This window comes from Syngnathus typhle, linkage group LG4, assembly GCF_033458585.1.
Source record: "Syngnathus typhle isolate RoL2023-S1 ecotype Sweden linkage group LG4, RoL_Styp_1.0, whole genome shotgun sequence".
In the NCBI taxonomy this organism is placed as follows: domain Eukaryota; kingdom Metazoa; phylum Chordata; class Actinopteri; order Syngnathiformes; family Syngnathidae; genus Syngnathus; species Syngnathus typhle.
This window is the reverse complement of record NC_083741.1, coordinates 15,743,794-15,760,842: the sequence shown is the minus strand read 5'-3', so window position 1 is coordinate 15,760,842 and position 17,049 is coordinate 15,743,794.

Sequence of the window (17,049 nt, the reverse complement as noted above, 5' to 3'; positions counted from 1 at the left end):
CTTGCCTCTAAAAGCAACAAAGGAACCATCCCTCTCACTATGTCGTTTTCCTCACTTTCATCCGGTAGCGGAGATAAACAATGCAGTGACAGTCTCTCATCACTCAAGAGGATAAATCTCTGGGCCGGACCCGATAGCATCAAGTGTACTGTGTCACCTGTCAAGTGGTGTGTGTCACAGTTCAATGGGAGCTCAAAACAAGACAGTGTGTGTCTGTGTGTGTGTGGATGATGGTGGGGGGGTACTGCTGTCGGTTTAAGGGTGCCTCTTGGCATGCAAGTGCAGGCCTCTCCAGGCAAGAGTGGAGTGGAGAGTAGCGAACGGGGGATGGTGCTTATGAAGGTGTATCATGAAGCAGAGAAAGAGAGCAGGAGGCGTAACGAAGCAAATGAGAAGTACTTGAGCAGACACTGTGAAACTATGCCATTTTGTAAGCTCAGCTAGTCTCATTGGCATGCCGAGAATAGGTAGGGGATCTAAGAACACAATTATTTTCACCTATAAAAGCCAACATATGGTGGGATCATAAAAGTTCTTATTAGACAGTAATTTATTAAAGCAAGTCAGAGCAAGAGAGAGGTAGGGGAGATCATTTTAATATGTCTGTTTTTTTTCCCCTCATTAAAGGGAGAGTGCAAAAGAAGTCCAATATTCATGGTGGAAGAATGATTGATAAGTGAATCTGAACTTTATAAGCTAATTCTTATATTTGTACTCATAAGGAATACACAATTAATTCCTTGAAGGGAGAGTCTAAGACTGCTAGCAAGATTTTAATGTAGCCTCATTTCACTAATTACGGATTATTGATTTATATTAAGAGATCATGTTGCTAAGATAGACCATCTATATATAAGTCCAAATGAGATATGTGCATACTTTTAACAACAATCATGGACACAGGAAATAATAAAAAATAGCATACAAGGAGGACAACAGGATATGTACCCATTGTATATGCTCAAGCTGTTAACATAATTTACATTTGCATGCAAGAGTTTACAAAGTACTACTTAGAGGAACATAAATATTGGAGTTGAACTCACGTCAGGGAGGACATTAGTACAAGAAGAACATCACGCAAAATAAGTATCCAAACACCTGCACAGTTGTTCATTCTAACTATCCAATGTTCCAGTTGTATACTCTGACAATACCTTGTTTGTAAATTTTGACGTCTTATCATAATTATCCATCACCCTCTTCATCCCTCCAAATATTTAACCCATTATGCCATACAACCTCCTTTTGTTGCAGAACTGTCCTTTACATTAAATTTCTGGTGGAAAAAAAATCTTGTAGTCTGAGCCGTTCTTAGTCTCACAAGAAGTGTCTGTTGTCTTGTGAAACTAAGAACGGCTCAGACTACGAGATTTTTTTTCCACCAGAAATTTCATGTAAAGGACAGATGCTCCTCAGTGCCTAAGTAATCTGAGAGTCTTTGTCCATGTTTAAAACATCGTTGTGCCCAGAATGAGAAATAACATTCCACAATTGTGATCATTACAATACTGGGGGGAAAAAAAAGGATCGGCATTGAAAAGATTAGTTTATTGTGAAATTCATCATCGTGCTTTCATTATCTATTATATAAAGAGCAAAGGGGGATGGGGATGCATGTGGCACGTTTCTCCGAATATCCGAAGCATGTGCAATCTATTCATTTGCTGCACAAAAATGAACAAGGAAAATATATACTTTTGTACGTTGCTTATTGTGATGGTAAAACTCACTTTTGTTAATGCAGATGATTGTAAATGACTCTTCTTTCAGACAAGAGCAAGGTATTTGCATCCTTTAGCGAGATGAATACAATCGCAAATGAGCCCTCGCAAAACAAAGGCACAACAAGGAAAAACATGCAATTGTAATAGGCGACGGTTTTATGGCTGCCTATTGTGTTAAATCTGGCAATATGCTTGCATGTTTGTTTTTGCTTTTGACTCATTCATGAGAAAAAAACAAACAAAATATATGCATAGTTCTATGTACAGATTCGTGTATAGCTAACAGTATACGTAAATATTTGCATTATCTCAGTGATTAATTGCTACAAATATTTAAAAAATGTACGTATTTCAAATAATTTGTATGCCCTGTGTTTACTTTATAGCGTGACGTAAACAGATGTTCATATTTGTTCTTTTTTGTTTCACAAGACACAACACTGAGTCCCTCTTGTGCAAACATCGACTCTGATCGCTGATGTCTCTCCAGAGTTCTTTACTTGGCAATCGAGAGTCAGCGGAGCATGAAGGAGTCACTGTTCATGGATATAACAATCACTCTCTAGGGCTCCTCACTCACATCCGGGAAAATGAGAGGAAATGTGAGGAACTACCAGTGTGGTTCATATCGTAGCAGCACAATTGGCGAAGAAAGAGTTCACTCACAAATTTGTATGCCAATGATGTTTTACACAGTCTCAATGAAAAAAATCTCACAATTTTTCTGCGTTTTATTTCCTCGAGCTCTTTATTTTCCCACAGCCTTTTAGTTCTTGACAATCACATATCGATGTAAACTTGGTCAAGGTTGCTCAAGTCACTTGGCTCGCTTGTCGAATATGTCCAGCTCATGAATGCTGAACTGTCCGGAGGGCAGACAAAGCTCTAATCCCTTGTTTGTACAGTAATCAATGCCGTATTGATCACAAACTAATTATATAATCATATTTGTATTAATACCATGTACAAATGATTAGAGAGTAAAAACACTTGCGCTCTCAATTGAATGAACAAGTTCAAGAGAATATCACACTGGCTCTTCCTTGCATCTGAAAGCAACATTTATCAAGCGTCAAAAGTGTTTTGATTTTTCTTTAAGCTTTGGCGACAAACACCAAATTAAAAAAAGGCTGTTGAAAAATAAAGAAAGCAGACGTACATTCACATTGACGGAATAGTGAGAGAAAAGTGATCCTGTCCAATCCTGTTCCAAAAATGAAAAAAAATCACTGGATTGAAAGAGTCTGCATTAAAACACTTCTTGATGCTCAATAAGCCTTCTGACCGGTGGTCTTATACGTTTTTAAATACTACACTGTATGTAAATATGCGTGACCAGCCAGCCACATAAGGATTGTTTAGTTAGTTTGACCTCGTGCCATTCTAGTCACTCATAGAAAAAACAGAGAGAGGACACGCACAGACAGAATTTGATGAGGCGATGAAGGAAAAGCCCTCCCATCCTTCTGACCTTCACCTCTTGTAGAGACAAATTGCATTAGAGGATGGCATGTCATTCATCTGAGCTATCACTTGGAGGATCATTTAGTTAATTTAATCATTAATAACTTTTACACCTCTTAATAATTTCATTTAGCCCAGTGATTGAAATCCTGGCACGGTGGGCAGAGCACAGCGGGAGGCAGAAGAGGATGAAGACCGTCTGACTGCGATATGTTAGAAGGAGAGGGGCGTTGAAAAGAAAGGGAAGGATGGAGAGAGGAAATCTCCCCGAGGACTACAGATCAGTCTATTACCACCGTGACCTTTTCTCTCCATTGCATATGCCATTAGAGGGGGGTGGAAGTAAAAGCCTTGATTAACACAGTGATCCAACATGTTGAAAGAGAAATGGAAAAGAAAAAATATGTTCCTTCATTAGGAAAATGTTCTGCATTATTAATGTTAGAAAAGCTGGGCTGAGGGGTCCTTGGCACATTAAGGATTCTTGGTTTAACCAGAAGTGATGAGTGTAGAGCCGCAAAGTCTGTGTTGTACAACGCATTTCCACACGTCTCACTCATGGAATCACAGGGATCATTAGAAATGAAATGTCAATGACTCTTTCAAACTAAATATCTGTATTATTGTATACCAATCAAATGGAATGGATTTGTTTGCTTGCTTATTTTGATGTCCACGTGAGCTGACCTGACAACCTACTTCAGATCACCTTGTCGCTTTCCGCCTCGTGACCCCACGTCAAACAAGGTCACAACAGATCCGAGCACACCGGTTTCCAAGCAAGCCCCGTGGTGTTTGTTTGAAAGCAGAGCTAAACACAGAAAGACCTCCAGACAACCTTCGAGGGCCCGTTCCAATCTATACAGCCAGCAGCTGATGCTTATCTGTGCCATGGCAGGAAGGAGTCCTCTCTAATTGTGTGAAGCCACGTATTGTTACGGAGGACAAAGAGCCTCTATTAAGTTTGTGATATGAGAGAGGTGGCGACACGTAAGCTGGCATCAGCTGAGGGTGTGCGCAACGTATTTGCCAAAGAAGTCTGGACAATTTACCACATCCACTACCGTCAATGGGGCTTGTGAGTGCAAACGAAGGTTTTGTTTGGACTCCAGTTTGACTTTAGAACAGAATATTTCCATTTCATTACTACCATAACTGAAGCATAACTTAATTTAAACAAAACTATATGGACCAGCGTGGCACGGGCCAAAGATAAAAATGTTATGTTCATCCGACACACACACACGCACGCACCTGCATACACACACACGCACGCACACACGCATACACCCACACATTCACTCACACACACAAACACACACACACTTATGCCATCACATTTGTCTTTTTAACATATAGAGAGTCAAATTTCCCCCATCCTAACCTCAGGTTGATCTAAAGTGGGACTCGAAGCAAACTAAAGTCTGCTGAAACGCAAAGAAGGCAAATGACTGATTTAGCCGCCTGTGTGCTTAAAAAGCATAGATGAAATTCAAACCTGTTCAAAAGCTACTTAGAAAAATAAACTTGTCCTCTTTTCAAATACATTTCTGTTTGAATTGAAATCTCAACCCAATATTATAGTTTGGGTTATTCCTAAGAGGAAGGAATGGAACACATTTGCTGTATGAGTTTTTCAGAGAGGGGAGGACTTGAAGGAATCTCACTTTGAGGCTGGTGCTGCGGCTGGAGGTTTGTGCACTGGCTGTTTGTAGAGGCAGAGAACCAACAGCCACAAAACTCGTGACAGCAGCAGTCGTCCTCAACAGGGTGCACCTGGACAACATTGGGGCCAGTGTTTAGACTAAAGAAGTCTGTATTTTCCCTTTCAACACCTTTGTTCCCACTCAGGACTGCAGAGAAAGTCCACCGAAGACATGTGCATGCAAAGATGGACTCGCATAAAGAGCTCTCTCTCAACCTCTGTTAATTACTATTCAGCTAGGAGTAATCATTGCTTTTGTTGAAGTGATGCCAAGGGGTTAAGATGCATTTCATTTAGCAATTATTATTCTATCGGCAGCTTTTCCTTGAGTGGGTGGTGTTTATTTTGCGTTGCCCTGGGTGTTTTTAGTTACTCAGTCACGTTTTAATTGCCTGCTTCCACCTGTAGAAAGTGGAGCAGGGAGGTCCCCCTCTCGCCGGCAAGCGCAGCAGGTTTTGAGATGTCATCTGCTCTCTTTAACAGGCCAATGACTGCTTCCTCCTGTCACAACTTTGACTTCCTGCACAAACATAACCTCATTAAAACTGCCACCGCTGGTTAGTGGGCGGGCCTCCTGGCCCTCCCCTCCAATTAAGAGTAGCAAGCTCCGTTGCTGTGACAATTCCCACTTTGAGTTAAATTCGGAGTGCTCTAGGGGCTAACGCCATGTGTCAAAACATAATTATGATCTCAGTCATGCCTCTGTCCAAAACAGAACAGGGAGTAACAGCCAGAGCGTGACAATTGAGAGAAGAAAAGCAGGATAATGAAAATATTTGACCGTTGAACATCATCAGCCTTCCTCTCACATCTTCAAACTCAAGTCCTACATTTTGTATGTGCCGACGGGAGACGCATCATGGATTCATAGACGCAAACACTCGACTACAAGCTGTGCCCTTTGTCACGGCTGCCAGTCAACCACATCTGATTGATACTTGAACTGCCAAATCTTACTAATGTAGCCTCCCATGTGAACCCCTCGCTGATAAAGACGTTTTAATTAAACTTCAATTCTGGTAAATTAACTACGCAATTACCGCGAGGTATAATCTACGGCATGCTAAGATTCAAATGCGGCATCTATGTGCTATGCGGGTTACGGGTGGATTTTTCTCCCCCCCTTGCAAATTGCAATAATGTCGATGTCCTGTTAGGTGGGATGAGGTAACCAGACAGGTGTTGAGGTGCGTGATGTTTGACATGATCGCGCAGTAGGCGTTCAACGCTGGGAGGAGGCCTGCTTGACAGCGTCAACTCCCCAAGCATGATTACATTATCTGCTTTTGAAGGTCACTCCCTGTTGTCGACACAAAGCAAACATTTGGGAGACAGGAGTAGAAATCCACTAATGAAAAACGCCGTAACGAGGGTTGATTCTTGGGTTAGGTACATTGTGACATCATTTACTTGATTTGTTTGAAAAAAAGTTAAGACATTCAAATAGGGTATTTTGAAATTAAGAGCAGTTACATTAATTGTGCAGCATGTTATGGCCAGGAAAAATATAAACAAAATACATACAAAACATGAAAAAAAAAATAGGATGTTGAACTGGTTATTTTATTATTTATTATTGTTTTCTACTCTTTGTGTGTCTTTTATAATTATAGTAGATTCATAGGATTGGACATACAAATTAAGACAGAAGAACTAAAAAGATAATCTATCAGTTAAACAATGTCAGAGGCATAAATCAGAGGTAGATTGCATAACATCTCCTACATTATCTTCCAGCTTAGACATAAAAGTGTGTCTGGCACAAGATGAGAAATCTTTTTGGGACTTCTATTCTTTATGCCCAAACCAAGCAAAATAAAGTAATCAACCAATCCTTTTGGCACATACACTTGCTACAGACCTATTTTGTGACTTCCCCCCTCAGGGGAGATGTGCAATTGAAAGGGGGAGGACTGGAATAAATGGGCCCAGTGTTTGCAATGGAGAGCGGTGTGGCTTCAAGCCAGGGATTTGAGTTAGCGGGCCTTGGACCTGGAGAGGAACACTTCACGCTCTGCCAACTGGGGCTGCCCATGCAGGGAACGGCATTGAGTGTGGTGTCTGTGTGTGTGTGTGTGTGTGTGTTTCCTTTCTTTTCAATCTCCTTACATGTCTGTGTTTGGATGTTTGAGGGTGATTAAGGGAAGTCCTCTGGAGCATGCCCGTGAGCTTCCCTGACAATGAAAACCATGCTTTGGCCTATCCTCAGCATTTGCTGCAAGAGCTGTTAGGTAGCCATGGCAAGCATGTACTAAAATGCCACATCGTGGGAGTGTACATATGTCTCCTTGGACAGAAGATCGTGCCTATTGTAGTTTTTAGAAGCTGGCCAGCTTTGTGGACGTTATGTACGCAGGCGAGAAACAGTGAAACACAAACGTGTACACAGACTAATTGCTGCAAGTGAGCGAGCGTTCGGAGCGGGTGGACAGGTCTGGCTGAGCGTACGTACGGTTTCACGCGTTCATGCACTGCTGCTCTAGCAGCATAATGGAGTGTGACGCATCAGACTAAGTGGCTAATGGGCTGTGAAGTCATTAGAACACTGCCTGTCTCTAACGCCATCTCACCAAGCAACTGTATCACACATTTGTTTGCACCATCCCTTCCATTACATACGCTGCCCACTTTCTTTTTCCGATAACTTTATGAATATCTATGGTTATTTCGTTAAGCCATCAACTCCCGCAATAAGCTCTTCATTGGTGATCAAGCATGGCTACTCACCTAGATGCCCTTATTCTGGTGTGTGGTGAAACTTATTTCCCAAACTTTCATGGAGCAGCCCAAAAGGAAGAAGTGCTTAAATATTGCCACTGTACAAAAAGTGCTAAAATGTGACAAATCCAGGCAATAAGTTGTAGATTCAAAAATATAAATTTGCATTGGAGAAAAAAAAACTGAGCATAGCCACCATCTGTAACAAATAGCTTTGTGTATAGTTTATTATTGTACATCCATCGTATTTGCAAATTAACATGCTAATAAATGAACTCTGTACTACTATATGAAATCCCCGAAAGAATAGGCTCATTCACTCACCCGTGTGAACTGTATGGTACAGTATGACAGTAAAGAACCTCAGTGGATCCAATATATTATTTTAGCTTTGACAAATCCAAAGTATAGTTCCAAATAAAATTATGTTTATGGGCTCTTACACCGATGCTCATACATAATGACAGCATCAGCTGGGTGCTCCGTGCAGAATGCATTTAATTTGAGGGCCCTCGAGAGCAATCTATGTGCAATTAGATCAATACCCACATTTGACCATTTTAATATGAAAAGATTATAAGTTCCCCAAAGGGACTACATGTTCTTTGGCGGACCAGCTATCATTAAAGAATTCAAGAGAGTTTGCATCTCAAACTAAGCAGTAATGGTTATCTTACATAGACACAAAAGTGTCTTGTACAGTTATAAACAAATCATTTGATTTGACCACATCTTGAATCTACCAAGAGTGAAATTGAATAACTTGTGTCAGGGTAGGAACATTTTCAAAGTGTAATCTTGCAAGTGCTTCTTTTGGCCTTGTCCACCATTAAAGCATCTGCTCACCTGTGAACAACCACTGCGGTGGAGCAGGTGTGACACCCTATCTATATGCTAGCTGAAGTGTGGACTGGGAAGAAGGACGGAAAAATTGGTCATCATTGAAATGATGCTAAACAAGAAAAGTGGCAGTGCTTGATGGGTAAAATCATTATGGATCGCAAGTTGACTAGCCTTATGGCAGCCAAACATTTGAAGATGGTTGCTTTAATGTACAAACAGCAGGAAAATGTTCATAGTGTGACCAAGAATGAAATATTTACAGCCACCCATTACTCTAGACAAGCAAGCAACAGATAGCAATGACAGCAAATGGCTTGTTCTTGTGGTACCATTAGACCAACGACTTCCCTTTCTATGACATGTCAATCTGTAACGTTCGTAAAAGTGAGATTCACTTCTCATGACTGTCCAACTGTATTCCATATGTCAGAGAAAGGCACTATTGGCAAGCCACTGAGAAAGGGGCATTCTCTCAACCCTAAGTGCTCTCTTCGGGTCATGTGACTGCCAAGTACTCTGGAACACTCGTTATGGAATATAGGAGCAGGAAATGATTATCAGGGGGTCAATTTATGCGAGGGAGAGGCAGCATGACAGAGTGAGAGGTCAGCTCTCGTCCATATCTCTCGGCATTAAAGATTGACATGGTGAATCTGAGAGGGCTCCTCCGCTGCCTCGCGCCTTACCACACGCGTGCACTTCCCCATTTAAATATCTGACAGACGATGAAAGTGCAGCCATTAAAACGTCCACAGAGCGCTTCAGGAATGAAATGGGGGAGATAAAAGAATTCCCCTGGGTAATCAACGGGGCTATGAATTAGCCCTGAGTTTTAGATGGGGGGAGAGAGTATAGTTTAAAGGACGGCATGCATGTTTAACACATTTGTGGTTCATTTTTTCAGTCAGTCCAATCGGTCCAGATAAGACTCTAGGAACGAGCTCATATACTGTAAGCACCAAATTGCCCTTACAGCCAGACTACAATTGTAGTGGATATCCTGGATAAATTAATCAAATGTACAGGCACACGATCAATCTCCTGAACTTTCACCTTTGGTCAGTGTTTTTTGTTCAAGCATAACTCAACCAGATATTCCAATGCTTCCAATTTCCAAAGGAAACAAGGGTGAAAATCTGCACAAAACGGAAAAAGGAAAGATTGCTACTGGAAAATACAACATCTATTAGACGTCCTTAAAGTTGGACAGATTAGTGTTTTCCTTATGGAAAAAAAAAAGCAATGAAGTTAGAAAAAAAAAAAAAACATCTAAAAAAAGTGGGCAACAAGATGGTGGATGAATCAGCTTAATGGACTTTGTAAAATTTGGTCAAAGTGGTTCTCAGCTTTCAATTTTTATTCAGTCACTTTTCCTGTCTGGTAATGTAGTTGTGTCGTCAACCAAAGCACTTGCTCACCCTCCCTTTTGGTCATTGAGGAGGTTCAAAAGCGGAACATTGTCTTTATTCATCTGAAGCTACGACAGACATACTTTGGATCCAGTCTGACTGTTGCGGTTAACGTGGCTCTTCAGTGCCGGAAATAATTTAGGATAGTTCAGAGAATGGGATCTGACTTGATCTTTAACAGTACAACTTTGACTGAATCTTAATTTGAGTTCCATTTTTTTAACTAAAATAAAATAAAAGCTGAAATGAAATGACAACGATGCACAGACAGTTGGATTTCTATGTTGCCACACCATTTTATGCAACCGTGCATTGAGAAAACTCATCCCACCATCAGATAAAACTCTCTGCGAGGCAATTTGGACCAGACGTGATATCATTCAGCTGTTTAAGAATGAACGCATTGTGTGTCCTGAGCAGCAGTCACTTTATAAACATCTTGCAACGGGGACTTTGACATTTTTTTCTGCTGCTATTCCATAAAATGATATTAAAATTTAACTCACAAGAATGTACTAACTCCAATCTTTAGATGTGTATCATCTGCTTAAATGCTACTCTACATGGTGGGATAAACCCCCTTTAAAGCAATAACAGCTAAGCTATACCCTAAAATCCATATATAATAATTGCAAGATATGCACAATAACTAGCCAGAGGAAAATATACAGTTGGTCATTTGTGAGTAAAAGCAATTTGATTCTACTTATATACGTAGATTCAAGAAATTGAAGCTTTTAAAAGGCTGATAAAAAAATGACTATAATGCTTCATTACACCGCACTTTTCAGGAGAAAAAGATTAATCCCTCCATAGTCTAAAAATAAATACATATGTGCCTCATAAGGCGTGTTAATTGAAAAAAATATTTGTAAAAAATGAGACGGCACAGTACATTTGTTTTTGTTTCCCCTTTGTTGGCTGATTAATATTTTTGAGACTGTGAGACCAGCAGAGATTCGAAAACCAAAGTGGTTTACGCAGCAATCCAGAACAATATATCTACAACAGTCATACAGTGACAATAATAATAAGGCTACCGCCTGCTTTGACATATCGAACCCCCATGTGGCGTCTCAGCAATCTCCCCGCAGTAAAGAAACATGGCGCAGAGTTGACTTTGGCAGACATGCACTCACTGGTTCAGCACACACATGTGGCCTGTGCTGCTACAAAGTAGCCAAATTGCATCGCTCAAAGGTGAAATGACTTCCAGCATTGCCTGTGCATAAAACATACACAATAAAGGCAATTTAACCCCACACCCTCAATTTACATTATTTCCTATGGGGGAAAAAGCTGTTTGAAATATAAATAAACCAAAGGTCAACCAGTATATTCGAACAATGTGCTTTACATTTTATCGCAAATTTTTGCTGACCTTGCCAGGAAATGTAAATGTTATTGGATGTACTGTATGTCCAACAGCGGTACAAATACCCCGGTAGTTATTTTAAATGTCATGAATTTAAAACCCACGGTGCCAACACATTAACGTCCAATTTAAGAAGCATTTTCAGAGCCAGCCGCTAAGATGTTAAAAGGTAGAGCTCGTCTCTGGGGTGGGCTGCGGCGATGCTGGGTGAGGTGAAAGGGTTAGGAGGGGAACGAGCACAGCAACAAGGGCCTCTGTCCCGGGCCAGGCTGTGAGCTGCAGCCTTGTGCTGATAAGACTGTAATAGTCCTCCTTAGAGGACCCAGGGCTCTGCTCCCCTTATTAGTCATTTATCACACCTGGCAGTCTCACTGAACCATAATTACTCTTCCCTTATCCCCCCGCACTGTCATGTCCATGAGAGCAAGCGGACTAGAGGGGGAGGGAAAGAAATAGCTGTGAGAAACAGTGTTTGGAGAGACTGGACGGTGAGGAGGCAAGAAGAGGACTTTGTGGGAGGTCATGTAGAAGCAGAAAGTGCTAGTGGAGAACAGTTGTGAGTGGATACAGGCCAAAGTAGACGTGAAGAGTGTGTAGTAGTACCTCCATGATAAAATAAATGATGGACATTGATTTTTTTTTTTTAATAAAAAAGATGTGGGGGAAACAAAAGCCTAAAAGCTGTAATTCAATTTATTGTATGTAAAAATGGAAAGGAATGCAGTCTCACAAAAGATATCCCTTGAAAACAGAACAGTCATTGTGCTCCAAATGAGAACCAGTTGTTTCCAACCACAGTGCACCCACTTAATGTTTGACAAGACACGAATTAAGGGGTGGGAAGAGTAAAAGTTATCTGGACCAACCCGGCAAAAAAAAACTCTTTGTAAATGTCAGATACTTTACATTAAATGCAAAAATTGAACAGTCGGTTGCACCGTTCCATTCTTAAATGTCTGTCTAAAGGTGTAACGTTTTTGAGCAGAACCAGAATACAGATTTTTTTTTTAACTGATCATTAAATCTCGCCCTGTCCCCCCCAGTGCCAAAATCCTATCTGCGGCCCTGGTAAAGGATCATTGCAAAATATCACTCAACCTAAACTAATTAAATCTATGCTGAGAATATATTTTACTGTCATCAGGTATTTTTAAACATTTTTGCATTAGTACTAGAGCGCTTGTTGTTCGTAGGAATCATATCATGGTTGAACCATGCTCAAACTCTCCTTCATGTTTACACTTGGTATAGAATTATACACTTGTCAAAATGACTTTCCAGACTAACGTTTTTTTCACGACGGAATTACAAAGACATTTTCTCCACAGGTTTTACGTTGTTGCCACGTGCCTGGCTGTCACAAACTTGACATTGTAAGCAGATCCAGATGTGAGTTACATGCTACAAATCTCAGGACGTGTTTCTGCATACAACGGCCAAACACATCTCATTCTAAACTGGTGGAATCAGGTCACACACACAAGTCATTCTTATCCAAGTGGTTCCAATTAAAAATAAAAAAAAGCTATCAAACAATAGTACTTAGCTGGGGTTCGGTACATGCACGGTTACATGTTGTATTGACACACAACAGTCAGGAAGGAACACTGTGCATATGTGCTTTCACATGGCTAGAATGATTTGCGTCCCACACAGATGGGGACAACACCAGGGCTCCCCAGTCACTTCCAGATGTGTGATGTTCTAAAGAACAGAGGGAGCGCAGAGGAAGGGAGGGATGCGACTGCATGAATTTTGCCGCTATTAAAAACTCAACAGATGTGTGTGAATCCCAGAGGAAAGACATCTGGGTTACACATACTTTTTCATCACCACGCTAGGTGCTCTTGGATTTTTAAGATCCGTATTGCTGCCTTCCTCCATTTTAACAAGCATTTTATGGAGCAGCTTCCTTAATAGCCACTCACTTATAAAACAAAGCTGTAATGACATGCAAATGACTCATGGAAACACTGTAAAGAGGACGTGATGGATGGACCGTCTGTGCACTAAAAACACTCACACACCCACACACCAAAACAGTGATAATAAACAAAAGAATTTGTATATCGTGCATTATTTTTTATTTTTTTTACTCCTCTAAGCAACTCAAATGTAACAACAATAGGCAATGGGCGCCATTTTTTGTTAGATAAAAATACGTGTATTCCCTACAGACTGCTAGTGGGAAAGATTACGCAAAAACTACTTAAAAGCATTCCACCATTTTGTGGAGTTACACAAGAACCCATTTTATTTTGGTGCAGATCCAGTTATTTTTTTTCCACTATCTTTTAACATGATAAATCGTTTTTATTAATTTAACACAGAAAGACATAGTACATTCCGTTGAAAGATTTCAGGCATTTGCAGGCATGGGTATGAATGTATGTGGAGAATTTTGAGTTTATCTAAATTAGGATTAGAATGTTGACCTTGGACAAGATCTGCATTCTCCTGATCTGCTTCAATAATTCATTGCAACCTTAAATTGGATGCCTCTGAAGTCAGAAAAATTTAACCCCAGGAGAAAAAATGTTATAAGTAAAGGCTTGTGAAAAATGTGATGACCGCCATACAACATAAAAACTGTACTAATTGTGAAGCCGGTAAGGAAAACATGTGCACCACACAAAAAAATTGCTATTTCAATAATAAGTGGACAAAATAATTTAAATTAAAAGCTGATTAAGTCTAAAATTAATAACATACAGAGTACGCCACCATATTGGACATTTTTGACCGGTTCACGTAATAACTGCAATGCAACACGCTACTGTTCATTTTGAACTTGCTTCCTGCTATATTGTGCAATAAAAATGCCGTATGGCATCGTAAAGTAATGTCATAGTTTAGATGGCACTCCTATCCATCTCGGGTTTCAATTTTTTCCTTCGAGAAAGAAAAAAAAAAGACATTTATTGTGCGAGTTAGACCGTTACATTAGGGTTTGCATAATGTATGAAAACTGCACTAGATTCAGCAAAATGTATGTTTATATTATATACATACAGTTTTTATTATAAACTTTATAATAATGTATTTTGGAGCATAATCTTGGCTAAAACAACCAGATTTAATGCAAGTAGTAATTTCCATTGATTCCCACAGAAAGCTTCTAACGTTGAAGATTTCTGGAATTTTTCAACACGAGTGTAGACCCTAAAGTACAATGAAGCAAAAGCTGCTTCATCATTGTGTTGATTATTGTTCTCTATTTGCCTTTGTCTTTTCTTTCACTTCAACTGACCTTCTTTAGTTCATCACTGTGTTGGTGCTCATACAACAACGAAAGTATGTACACAATGTATGGACCCTCAAGCTGCAGGAGCATCTGCACACTGACTCCAATTAGGAGAACAAACCACAGGGAGGCATACCCACTATCAGCAGTTCAAAGGTCAGCTGACAGGAAAGAAGATAAAGGGGGAAGCAAGTACACTAGAAGTGCAGGAGAAGGCCTTCCCTCTATAGAGAAAAAAAGAGACTTTTAAATAATCAGTCAAAAGCACTCTCACTCTTTCACTCTGCATTTCCCCAGCAGCCTTTCAGTCTGTTTCCTCTTCCCTCCTGTCTTCCTCGGTTTTGTTCTATTTATGACTTCCTCTGGAATCGCAACACTTGTATGGGCCATAAATCAGCCGCTGAAAAGGACAGTGGACACGAGAAAGAGAGAGAGAGAGAGAGAGAGAGAGAGAGAGAGAGAGAGAGAGAGAGAGAGAGAGAGAGTGAGAGTGAGTGAGTGAGAGAGTGAGAGAGAGCGTGAGAGCGAGAGAGAAAGAGAGCGCAAGAGCGAGAGCGAGAGCGAAAGAAGACATGAGTGAGGCCTTCACTAATGTCTGAGCAACTTTTCAAAAGTCTACGGGAACTGAAAACGTGAAACCTGCCGAAGGTACCCTACCCGCTGGAGTGGAGGGGTGGATGCAGGAACAGCATGCCAGTAGAATTGTTATGGGTCAGTATTACACAATTTGGGAACAGCAATTATTTTCTCAAATTTTATTTTACATAAATTATTTCATCAATCAAAGGAATTATCACTGTCAACCCATCCATCCATTTTTTACCGCTTATCCGGAATCGTGTCACGGGGGCACCAGTCATCTTCACAAATGTATTCTGTCAGTGTTCCTTGTGTAACATTACTGATGCAATCGTGTTTCTGGTTCGTGGGGATGAGCGACCCTCTACTTGGCCTTGTTCAATTTCACCCGCTTCAGTCACTCAGATATTCATAATAGATGGCCATTCTTGAGTCTGTTGTCACAAAAGATCTATCATTCATTACAAATCCACCAATACAGCTCAAATTCATGAGATTGAACACAATCCATTCAAGGATATTGGTCAGAAGATTTAACGATTTGGATTTTTTTAAATTAAATTGATACTGATAATCTGTCACCTTCAAAATTAACACTCCATGAAAGTGGGAAAGCGCAAAAGTTTATATTTATGTGCAGGTGTGGGAAATGTGAAAATGTTGTATAGTTTTGCCTTTGAACATTATTCTCAGAATTTTTGAAGACCCAGTAAAGTGCTGACAAAGAAGCTCAAGCAACTCAGTGACCCATCATCATCTCATATGTGGTCCTATGTAATCCAATGTGATATTGCCCTAGACATCAGGTGCGCTGCTGCTCAACAGGAGACCTAAAATGGAAGTTACTCTAAAAAAAAAATGCTCATTGTGGCGTACATCCGTGACACCTCTGGAGAGCCATCAGCTGCTCGACACTAAAACTTCAAAAACTGATGATACTGCAGAACAATGGCATACAAAAAGTGACAACAAAAGGCTTGTAAACAAGAGCAGCACACACACAAAAGCAATGTGTAAACAAAGAGCGGTACGTGTTTGTCCCAAATTCGAGCTGTGAGCAGGAGAGCAGAGGACCTGTGCACAGCTGTTCTCTCCGTGCTGTCAGTAGTCTTCACCAGGCTAGGCTGGTCCCAGAGGCCAGAGACTGGGAGGCCTGCACGCAGACTGACATCTGGACTACACTGGCGAGAGGGATCAGTCCCATTATGACTTTTTTTTAACAAAATTCTTTCTCACTTCATCTCTGTCTGGGTTTCGCTCTCTTTTTTCACTCCGCTGAAGGGTCCACAAGTTGCAGTCACATGGGAGAGGATGATGAAGTGCTTGACTACTAGGCCAGCTGACTCTTTAGCAGTTAAGACTGTCCCCGTACTCCCTCCTATTCATTTCTTTATTCTCCTTGGTTGTTTTTTTCCCAAAATTATCATTTTTTTTTTAGAAACCCCCAAAAATCAGAAAATGTTGCCAAACATTCTTTATGCATCTCCTGTGGGGAACAGGTGGAAATGTGGGGGGAAATAAATCATGCAAAAATCAAGTTAACACCCAAAAGTCACTTATTTAGCCTGGCACCTGGGGAGTCCTAGCATATTTGAAAGGGTGCCAGTGCCCCCGTGACTCCCCCCACTAGCTCCGCCAGGAAGCTAAGTCTGAACCGGTTCTCGGTTGGATGTGTTGGAATTTTTACAAGATCTAATAAAACCAGGCAACTGGTTCATAGCTGACTTTCTGTGTAGCTGCCTTGCTTTTAGATTCCCTCTCAATATTCACTTCTACTGTAACTGACGGGGTGTAGTTTGTACCTCAAGTCATCTGGGACACGCCCAAGCCCCTTCTTTGACCCTGAACAGGCTAAGTGGGATCGAAAATGAATGGCTGGATGACATAAGAAAAGCATCAGCCACTCCCTTCAAAAACACCGTTTTCATTCGCCCCCCTTCTGCTGCGAGCGGTCCCGTCTCATATGAAAATGAGCACACTCCCCC